At 39.1% G+C, this 11,968-nt stretch overlaps 1 pseudogene; it reads left to right on the top strand.

Moving 5' to 3' along the window:
* The first annotated feature begins 6,823 nt into the window (after nt 1–6,823).
* LOC114051314 lies at nt 6,824–11,691 on the top strand (annotated as a pseudogene).
* Nucleotides 11,692–11,968: the final 277 nt, after the last annotated feature.

The raw sequence follows: 11,968 nt of genomic DNA, 5'->3' as shown, positions 1-11,968 counted from the left end.
CAAGTGTGGCCCTTTGACTCAATCCAAAAGTCACAGAACAAATCCACTTAATAAAAGGATTTGTTCTGTAAAAATTGGACTCAGTGAAAAGGTCACACCCAAGGACCTAGAAGACCACATGTGGCCTTGAGGCTGCAGGTTCCTTACCACAGGCCTAGTTAATTAACTGGTGCTTTCATTTGAACTAATTCTACTACAAAGTTAATCTTTTTTTAAGAACAACTTTGTTTTCCAATCAACTTATATGACTATAATTAATGGAACACCTTGATCTAAGAAGAATAAAAGTTGTAATTGACTCAATAAGCAGCAGATACACGGCATGTGTAAGGAAAATGTAATGTTTCATTAATAGTGACAAATAAAGTCATAGTCAAGAATGCATAGAATCATGATGTCTAAAAGTCAATGTAGCCTTAGATTCATCTAGCACAAGCCCCTCATTTTTCAGATGAGGAAACTGAGGCCCAAAATGCTTAAGTTACTTGTTCAAAGTTATCATTAAAAAATATACATACATGACCAGAAAAAGGAGACAGGCTAGTCATGAATCAAAAAGATAATAGATGGATGACCTTCATATCATATTGGTATACTTAACATATTAAAAAGAAAATCAAACAGCAACTGAGAGAGTAGGTGTCACATTGGGCTAATGTTCTATAGAGCAACTTGCCCAGAACAAGGATAAGTATTTTACAGGATGGGAAGGTATAGAGACATTACAATCTGAACTGGTAAAGCAAGGATAGGTAGAGATAAGTTCACAGGTTCACTGAAGTATCCACGTACAGAAATATGTTTTCCCCTAACCCTTTTTTTTTCCACATGATCCTGGCAATTTAATTTAAATGCTAACCTGATGTCTGAAAATGTCTGCGGTGCTAAATGAGACAAATGGGATGAGATTCAACTTAGCTAATAAGGAAAGCAAATGAAAGAACTTGGGATTTTGATTGAATAGTTTAGCTTTCTAATTTGAGGGCATCATAGTTTAAGAACCCAGGAGCGCAATTTCTGTCTTTATAATATTCTAGTTTTCCCAGCAGAGATAACAGCAGATGACAAAATTCCTGACCTAGCCATATGTTTATAACTGTATATTTGTTTATATTTTTATCTGAGATTTGTGTTCCATTTTATCAGATTAAATGAGATAAAAATTATACAGCACTTAACCTAGTGCCTGCCACTTAGTAAGCACATTATTATTATTATTATTATTATTATTATTATTATTATTATTACTATCATTATTACTATTATTAATTAGTTTGACTACTACTACTATTATCTTCTATAGTACAGTAGGAGTTCTAATTTTTATTTTATGCTTACATATACATAAACCACTGTGAATACTTACAAAAACACATAGCCTGATCATCACACAAGAACTTTTGAACCACTTTTTGAATACAAAAAGAGACTTTGATTATTGTCTGATGATAGGCTTACTACACCAAAATGTGATTTTCTTACTGACATTCTATTAGTCACTGCTAGATGGTAGCAGGGCAAATTTTAATGAAGATACTTGATTGTATTTGAGCCCCTAAATTGGTGAAACCAAGTGCACTATTTAGCAAAAACTAATCAGGGTTCATGCTCACAGTTTATACCATAAATATATCAAAATATCAGCTAGTGAAAATATATAAGAAATGACAGTTACAAAAGAATAGCTACTGAGTTTTGGGACACATTTCCCTTTAAAATCAGTCCTATGTTATTATTTATGATTATCTAAACATCAAATGGATCATTACACACATTAAAAACATAAATATTTTCTACATAAAAACATTACTAACTGAGATACATCACTATTTTAAGTGTAAAACCAATGTGTTTCTCTCTCTCTCTCTCTCTCTCTCTCTCCCCCTCCTTCCCTCCCTCCTCTCTCTTCCCCCCAGCCAGGCATGTGCAGCTGTGTGTGTGTGTATGTGTGTAGTAGAAATATTTTTGCGTGACCAACTCGATTCAGTAAAAATCATTCAGAGTATTTGTCTCAAAGAGGCCCATATTCTATACACCTTTCAGCCATTTAGAAGCCAACATAGTTAAAAACAGAAGATTCCCATGTACTGCATGTCTTGTGTGAAAAACAGCTCCAGGGTGGAAATTTCATTACAATATTCTTCTATTTCCATTTCCCTACAGGAACATATATCCTTAATTCATCAGAGACCCCTTATTATCTTGGCAACACCTCCACCACCCACACCCATCCAAAACCCTTTTGTTTGGCCAGTTATAACATTTACAAAGTGAATCTTTTTGAACTAGTGTAGTTCTGGTGGCATGCCCTCATGCACTTCTGAAACATATACAAGAAAAGTACGCAATATGATGTTTTCTCACAAGAATAACAGTCCTGCTCTTAAAATAAGAAAACTTGTCTTCTAGCTGCTTTGGTGAGGCAGATGCTGTCCTCATTCAAGGGTTGATGAATTGATTCAGTGCTTAAAGATATTATAGCAAGATCCTCAGCCAGGAGTTCTAAAACACTGTGCCTCAGTTAAGAAGGATCTGGTCTGTCAAAAACCATTGTGAATAAGACTTGAGAAAAAAATAAATATGGAAAGAAGTACTTCAGTTTTGAATTTTTTGTTGTTGCTGATTTTTTTTTCCCAATTCAAACTGGCAAATGCTATTTGTTAATCCTGCTTTGGGGCAAATGAGGCAGCCTTCACAAGGAAAAAAAAATTTTCTCCTTTGGACATGAAATGAAAATGTATAAAAAAAGTTTCATATCCTTACAAAAGTAGTTTCACCCAAAGGAAAGAAAACAAATCAAAATAGAATTTAAAGAACAAATGACAATTCTATCAAACCAGAGAATCACCTTTTGGGTTTTATGATCTCACCTTACTCTTAGTACAGTTAGGAGTTAGTAAGTGCATTCTCTATGCAAAGGACTGTGCCAGGGACTAAGGATAAAACAAAAAAAAAAAAATAAAACAAAATTTCAAGTCCCTGACTTCAAAGACCTTGCATTCTACTGGGGGAAAATAACATGAATTTATGTAATATTCAAAATATTTATAAATAAATAAAAATTATTGTGGGCATGTATGTGTGTGTGTTTGTGGGGGGGCAATTAACAACAAAGAATATTGGAATAGGACTCTTGTAGAGAGCAGAAATTGAGCTGACCTTTGAAGGGAGCTACCATATCAAAAGGTGAGGATGCAGGAGCAGAAGGTCCCAGTTTTAAAGTAGAGCCTATGTACAAAGATGGAAGTTAAAATAGTATATACTAGGAATTCCAAATAGACTGTTTTGGCTGAAATGTAGAGTGCACAGGTATGAGTAATATGTAATTAGTACAGAAAGACAAGTTGAAGCGAGCCTGTACTGTGGTTTAATTGCCAAACAGAAGAGTTTGTATTTCATCCTGGAGTTACAAGAATGAGATATTCTAGAGAATCAACAGTTTTGGCTGATAGAGAATTTCAGTAGATGTCATACATATACTACATATTTTCAAAGTAATATATTAATGTTTGTTAACCATCAAACCTAAAGGATTTTGTCTTTTATAATTCAGATGGTATTTTAAGATACATCTTGTCCCAGAGACATTCAAAGTTACAAAAATAGTAAAAGTATTTGGGAAATAAATGTACAGTTGGTCTTATAGCCACTGATGATTAATAGGTAAAAGTTCAAATAGAGTACATTACGTTTACTCTATCAATTATCATTTAGAGTGACTATGAAGAAATGAAAGTCAATAGTACCTGTAATCTAAAGATTTAGAGCTGAAAGAAACCTTAGATATCATTTAGCTCAACAATTCTGTTTTACAGAGGAGGAAACTGAGTCTGCTAATAATTATGTGGCCTACATAAGGTCACAAAGTACTACGTAATAGAGCTGGTATTTAAATTAGGTCCACTGACTATAAGCGCATTACTCTCTCTGCTTTGGTTATCTAAAATACCAGATAATGAGCATATTACATGTAGTCTCTGCTTTCTAGGAACTTAAAGAGAGAATTTTCTGTTCAATGAATAGTACTCAATATCTTCTTTTTCACTATTAAATATATCAAAGTAAAAAGAAATTAAAAAAAAACTGTGCCAAGCATACACTAGAAGTATAACTGTTCTTTTTTGATTTTTAAAGGGCTTCATGGATTAACTTAGATATTCAAAAATCCATTGCCCATCAGCTCAGAAGAAATAAGAATTTATGCTGTGTTAGTGGTAAAGAATGCTGTGTTAATTTGGTTTGCTCACTGTGTCCTCAAGGAAGGACATGACACCCTTTCCCTGGGTTGTGGAATCACGGTTTTGACGGAGAGTAATTACAGTGGTTCATAGTGCCTGGGGGCACTTTTCATACTGAGAGAAGAGGATAATTATCTAATTTTCCTCATATGTTGAGTATTGAAATGTAAAATGATGTATCATATATAATATCCCGAAGCGGCAAGTAGGGAAACAGGTAGTATAGGGTGTTCATGACAGCAAGGAAAAAAGGTGACCTCCAGCTGCTGCATCCACTATGCAGCTAAGTGAATTTTCACTTCAACTCCAGATTGACTAGTAAAGTCATTCAGGATACCATCTGGACACTTTTCTCTTTGTTCAGTGTGTTTGCTTTTGCTTAATTTGAATCCTTTACTCCTGTCATTTTATGTCCTCTCAGAAAATTATTTGTAAAATTTCTTGTTGTTGTTGTTGTTTTTTTTCCTAAGTCCTGACTTCAGTTGTATACTTTGGGACTATTAGTTGCTGACCTCCAATGTCATAAGGGGAAACCACTCAGTGAATACATTAGAGATTCTGTATTTCTTTTTATTTTGAACTGAGGTTTAACATCAATTCCTTCTCTTTCTGAATTTTCCCATCAATTTAACGTCTTATATAAAGCATCTTTGAAATTAAATTAACTGAGGAACTTAGTTTCTTTAAATGAGTATCTTTTAAAATAAATTACAATGGAAATGTCTTGAGTTCTATTGTAGGTCAAGCACATCTTTTATATAAGGGTGATCATGTTTCTATTTTAATTATGTCTTATCAGCTATCCATAACTGTCAACAATTCCCATATAAAAATATATATGAGTGCCTATAGTAATGACCTTATGTAGCTGTTTGAAGTTCAAATAAGGTAATGTAAGCAAAATACTTTGAAATTGACTGATCATTATTGTTATTGCTATTGTTACTAATGGTAATGATAACATTGCATAGTAAATATTGGGGCAAAGGAAAAAGTTTATTATAATTTTATGCATATAATAACTGAAGTACAATTCAATTGTCATTTAAAAGTTCAGTATCTCATTGGCAGACTCATTTTCTATTAGGGTAACTATTCATTCTTCTTGAATATAGTTTTCATTAGACCATACTGGATCATTCCTACTTGGGGAATGTCGTGGTCATTGACAGAACATAGAGATACAATCATAAAGAAATTGCAATATCTGGGGAAAATAGTTACCTGTCATTCTTTTCAAAATCCCCTCAAAAGAGCATTTATCAAACATTCTGATAATTCGAAGGGTTTCTTCATTCCTTGAATGAACTCCTTTACCATTTCTTCTTAGAAACCATGTCCTTGTGATTGATGCGGGTACTACTTCCTCTGTGGAATTTTTCTTAATCAATCTAGTTTTTAGTTTACTCCCTCTCCCTATTTTCTTCTTGTGCTGCCCACATTTGTGTTAATGTTATCCTCCTTATAGGATGTAATCACTTTGAGGTCAGTGACTGTTTCCCATTTTATCTTTGAATTTCTAGTGCCTCCTACAATGCCCTGTGCATAATAAAGGATTTAAAAATGTTTATTGAATTAAATTTAACTTTATATCTGCAGTAAATGAGAAATATCTTATTTATCCAAGGGTGTATAATATATTAAATATATAGGTTCTATTTACACTTTGTAAGTTCTTTTTTTTTAATTTCATGCAAATTTTATAAGGCTTTTACATTTTTCTGAGCATTCTAATTAGCCAGCAATGGAAAATACCTTAGTTGTTGTCAAGTCTGTAAAAACCTTCTAGCTCTAGGACCATAATGTTATATGCTGTTGAGATTGTCTGAGAACAAACAATATAAAATACTGTTGCCCACTTTGTAATCAGCTGACACATATAGTATCTACTATGTGTCAGCCTTTGAGTTAAATGATGGAAGTTCAAAGAAAGGCAAAAGACAATCTCTACTCTTAAGGCAATTTGGTCTAATGGTGTAGGCATCATAAAAACAGCTATTTATGAACAAGATATTCAGTATAATTGGAGATAGCCAATAGAGGAAATGCAATAGTATTAAGAGAGAATAGGAATGACTCCTAAAAGGTGGGATTTTAGGTGGTACTTGAAGGTATCCAGGGAAACAAAGAGACAGAGATGAGGGAATTTCAAGCATGAGGGAAAGCCAGTGAAAATGCATGGAGTAGGTAGATGGAATATCTTTTGCAAGGAATGGTAAGGAGGTGAGAGTTACTCACATAAGGTGAGTAAAGTGTAAGAAAACTAGGAAGATAAAAATGGATCAAGTTTCAAAGGTATTTGAATGAAAGGATTATATTTGACACTGGTGTGGATAGGAAGCCATTGAAATGGCTTTGATTGTTTGGAGGGGGTGGGTAGAGAGGTAACATGGTTTGTTTTAGAAAGATTAATTTAGGGGCAGCTAGGTGGTACAGTGGATAGATCACCAGCCCTGGAGTCAGGAGGACCTGAGTTCAAATCCATCCTGAGACACATGATATTCATTAGTTGTGTGACCTTTGGCAAATCACTTAACCCCTTTGCCTCATTAAAAAAAAAGATTAATTTGATGGGTGAGTGAATAATGGACAGGAACGTGGTGAAATTTGAGTCTGAGACACAACCTGGTAGGTTGTTATAATAGAAGATTATGATTGACTGTGTCAAAAGCTACAGAAAGGTCAAGACAGATGAGGATTGATAAACGACCATTGATTTGGCAAGTAGAGATCATTGATAATTTTAGAAAGAAAGAATGGTTACAGTTGAATTACAAGGTCAGAATCCTGATGGCAACTAGTTAAGAAGAGATTGGCAAAAAAGGAAATGAATTCATCAATTGTATGTGACCTTCTCAAGGAGTTTAGCTGCAAAGAGGAGAAGAGATATAGGATGATACCCAGCAGGGAGGGACAGATGAATCAGGGTTTTTTGAGGATAAGGAACACAGGCATGTTTGTAGATAGTGAAGCAGAGATTCAATAAGGTGAAACTGAAGATAAGTGAGAGAGAGAGGGGTTGGAAAAGAGGGCATTCTGCTTAAGAAAACTGGAGAGAATGGGGTTATTTGTGGATGGAGAGGGGTTTGCCTTGGCAAGAAGAATTAACTACCTCTTTATATGAGATGGGTAAAGGAAGAGATAGTGGCAGAAGGCATCAATTGGTGTGAGATGAGAGGCAAAGAATGAGAAGGAGCTCATAGTGAATAGCCTCAAATTCTTTTTAGGGTAATATGAAGCAAGAGTCTCAGCTGAGAGGGTGGGTGTGGGAGAGTTGTAGAAGGTGTTCAGAAGCATAGAAAAGTTTGGAAAAGCAGCTTGATAAGTGGGATAGTAAGTCAATTAGAAAAGTATAAAAGGATCTGCCTTGCTTCACTGATGGTCCTGATTAAATTATGTAACATAAAATTTTAGTGGACCAAGTTAGCATGGTATTGTGATTTTCTCTGACTTTATTTATCAGCATATCAGTAGGAGTGAAGGCAGAAATGGTAGGAGTGATTCAAGCTTAAGGGTAAGATCTTTGATAGGATAAGGGGCTTAAGGAAATCAAGAAAAGAGGACAAAGCTGAATTGGTTTACCTGTGGGTCAAAAAAGGAAAGAGAGGAGATTATAGATAGTATAGATGTGATGGCCTGGGAAAGAACCGAATAGGGTTTGTGATTACAAAAGAAAGAGACAGGTAGAATAACAATAGGGAAGAGGAGAAGGGAATAAGCATTTACATAGTGTCTATTATGTACCAGGCATTGCTCTTGTGTGTGTTTTGTCCTTTGTTCTCAAAGAGGACCATGACATCAGGGAGATGATGACATGACTTGCAATTGAATTGGATTTGAGTGACAGAGTGTTGTGCAAAGTCACCAGCCTCACTTTCTCCTTCTGAGCCATCTGGGTCCAGCGGCTAGATATGGATCAGGATGAATGGGGATGGCCCAAGATGCAGTGGGAAACATTGGCCTTTTTAAGCTAAGGTCTTTTCTATTTCTCACTTTGAGTGAAGCAACACCCATTCAGTGAATAGGCTTCTTTAAGAAGTGAGTAAAAAAAAAAAGTGAGTAAGTGAGTCAAGGGATGGCCACTTTAATTAAAAAAATCAAATTGGGAGGGCAAGACCCTCAGGATGGCTGGCCAAAAGAGAAACAGTTACTATTTACATTCACTCTGAGTCAGGAAGGTCCAAAGAATAACCATCAAGTGGTGCTTGTTGTCCATTCAATGAAATCCAGAGTGAAATGGGTTTAAGAAATGGTCATTGAGAAAGAAATCTAGTCAGTAAATCCCAAGTCAGCTAGGCAGGTTTCAGCCATCAAAATTAACCTTCATTGGGCAGAACAGCCTTAGGTAAGGACATGATAATCCATGAGGGAAGGAGAGGAGAAGAGAGGAGAGTGCTCTAAATTATTTACAGACTATCTTATTTTATCATCACAAAAACCGTGAAAGGCAGCTGCTATTATTATCCTAATTTCTCAGTTGAGGAAACTGAGACAAATAGAAGTTAAATGACTTGCCCTGGGTCACATAGCTAGTGAGTGTCTGAGGCTGGAATGAACTCAGGTTTTCCTGCCTACACATCCAGTACTCTATCCACTGCACCATTTAGATACAGGAGACTGGGATCAGAAGTTATTTCAGAGTTCATGAACATTGTAGTGGCTTATTCTGCATAATGACAAGCAACACCAAGAGTATGATGACCCTTGTACTTAACTGATGTGTGATGGAGGAGTAGGTCATGGAAAATGAGCAAATTGAGGAACCATAAGGTCATTGTTGTTGAGAGACCATCAACATGTTTGTTGGAAGTCCCTTAGTATGAGGGAAGGAGGTGAGGAGGAAAGAAAAATTGTGAACCAGACACTGACCTAATCCAGGAAGAAGGGGGAGTGTCCTCAAGCTTAGCAGACAATAACTTCTAAGAATTTTGATTGGGCTGTAGATATGGATTGAGTAAAACTCAAAGTTCGAGGAGTTACTGAGTCTGGTCCTTGGGGCCCTTGGGCTGGGTGCACCTCCAAACTTTGCCAGGGCCTGTGCCCACCTGCAGCTCCAGAGCCTGCAGCCTCAGGCTCCAGCCCCACCCCCTACCCCGGGTCGAGGCCCTGCCACAGCACAGCCAGAGGCCCCAGAGAGTGTGACACCCTGGTCAGGGATCTGGGCACCTGAAGCCCAAGGGGTGGGGGCAAGGCGGGAAGTGAGGGAGTCCAACTAGGCCTGGCCTGAGCTAGCAGCACACCAGTGAGAGGAAGGAGCAAGTCGACGCACTGCCCTGGACCAAGAAGCTGGAGAAGTTTGGGGTCTTCTCGGCCTTCAAGGCTAATGATGCTAGCAAGTGTAATGGTTGGAAGAACCCCAAACCTCCCACTGCTTCCTGAATGGACCTGTAACAGTCTGCAGCCAACTTGAGTGAGGCCTGCCAGAGCTGAGAACACCCTCTGGCTGACCATGTGTCCAACCTGGAGAATGTGTCTGAGAATGAGATCAACAGGCTGCTGGGGATGGTAGTGGATGTAGAGAATCTGTTCCTGTCTGTGCACAAGTAAGAAGACACAGACACCAAGCAGGTTTACTTCTACCTCTTCAAGCTTTTGAGAATGCATCCTACAGATGACACATCCAGTTATGGAGGGATCACTGGGAAGTCCCCTCTTTGAGAAGCCCAGTATTGAACAGGCATACTGAATTTCTTGCAGTTTTAAGTTCAGTTATCTGGCCTTGAGGGAGTGGCAGACAATGTTTGAGTTCAATGTTTCTGCTCTTTCTTAACTACTGGAAGCTGGAGTCTCTGCCTAGTTCAGACAGAGGTCCGAAGATGTCACCACCTACATCAGTTATATCAGATGGCTGTGTTACTGCCATGTCCTACAAAGCTGTGATAGCTTGCCCGCTATGAGACTACTTACGTCTTTGGATGAAGCCTCCTTCTGTCCATCTTCACTGTTACCTGCCATCAACTGCTGGAGAAGGACAAACTGGTGCCTAAAAAGAGGACACTTAGCCTTACCCATTTCCCCAGATTGGGGAAAAGATCCATGGGGAAAATCCACGTTGGAGGAAGAGATCTATGGGGAAAATTCCCCTATTTAGGACTCAGGGTTCACCATGCCTACCTCAGAGGGGCACAGTTAGTTCCTAGGCCAGCCACTATCAGTGCTGCAGCTGTGCCAGGTGCTCCACTATTGACCCAAAGCCTGGGTGGCAGCAGCAGCCAGTCTTTGGCCTGGACCCTGGAGGGGCAGAGCACATGCCAGGTGAGAAGAGGAAGCTTCCTGACAACCTGACCCTGGAAGATGCAAAGTGGCTTGGAGTAATGGGGGACATTTCCATGGAATTTGTCAATGAAGTCATGTTGATCATTATGGAATCTGCAGCCACGCTTGGGCCTGAGACCAGTTTACTCTCAGCCAACACAGCCCAGGATGAGACTGCTTGGCTAGAGGAGAGGTCATGGAGTCATTGAGTTCCATGCTATGGGAAATTCACTGGCACAAAAGGCCAATTGACATGTACTACTCTGGCTAGGGCTGTAGAGTGTTTTTTTTTTCCCTCACCAGCTGCCCTGGATGCCCAAAGAGTACATTGCCAGGTTTGTGTTTGACCCAAAGCACAAGATATTGGCCCTCACCAAAGATGGATGGGTCATTGGCGGAATCTGCTTCCGAATGTTCCCCACACAGGGCTTCATGGAAATTGTCTTCTGTGTGGTCACTTCCAATGAGCAAGTCAAGGGATATGGGGCTCACCTCATGAACCACCTGAAGGAGTATCACATCAAGCAGAATATCCTCTACTTCCTCACCTACTCAGATGAGTATGTCATTGGCTATTTCAAAAAGCAGGGTTTCTCCAAGGACATCAAGGTTCCCAAGAGTCGCTACCTGGGTTACATCAAGGATTATGAGGGGGCCACACTGATGGAGTGTAAGCTGAATCTCAGGATTCCCTATATTGAGCTTTCCCATATCATCAAGAAGCAGGAGATAATCAAGAAACTGATTGAGTGCAAACAGGCTCAGATTTGGAAGGTGTACTTGGGGCTCAGCTGCTTCAAAGAGGGTGTAAGGCAGATTCCCATGTAGATCATCCCTGACATCTGTGAGATGGGATTGAAGTCACTGGGGAAGGAGAAGGGAAAAGAGCTTAAGGACTCTGACCAGCTCCATACAACCCTCAAAAACTTGCTGGTTCAGATCAAGACTTACCCCAGTGCCTGGCCCTTCATGTAGCCTGTGAAGAAGGCAGAGGCTCCAGATTATTATGAAGTCATCCTCTTCCCTATCGACCTGAAGACCATGATGGAGCATCTCAGGAGCTGTTTGTGGCTGACCTCCAGTGGGTGATTGCCAACTGCCAAGAGTACAACCCCCCTCCCCAGACAGTGAGTATTGCTGCTGTGCCAGCGCCCTGGAGAAATTCTTTTAATTCAAGCTAAAAGAACCCAGCCCCTAACCTTGGGGCTAACTGATGAGTCGGGGACCACTAGAAGGCTTCCCAACCTGCCCCCTGATCTGGGGTACTTACTGACAAGTAGAGATTCCACCAGTCTCCCCAACCTGCCTCCGACTCTTCAGCCTCCTGACCTTGGGGGCTCATCCCAAGGAACCCGGTGGGGGGGCTCCCTGACCTGACCTCTGAACTTGGGAGCTTATCAACAAGGTAGGGGCCACCAGTCTTCTCAGTCCTTCTTCCTTCACCTTTAAGTACTGGACCCAGACTCCCTTCAGAC

The sequence above is a fragment of the Vombatus ursinus genome, unplaced genomic scaffold (genome assembly GCF_900497805.2).
Source record: "Vombatus ursinus unplaced genomic scaffold, bare-nosed wombat genome assembly UNPS02014802.1, whole genome shotgun sequence".
NCBI lineage: Eukaryota > Metazoa > Chordata > Mammalia > Diprotodontia > Vombatidae > Vombatus > Vombatus ursinus.
Note: the sequence above shows the minus strand (reverse complement) of the source record. Positions and strands in the feature narration are given on the sequence as shown.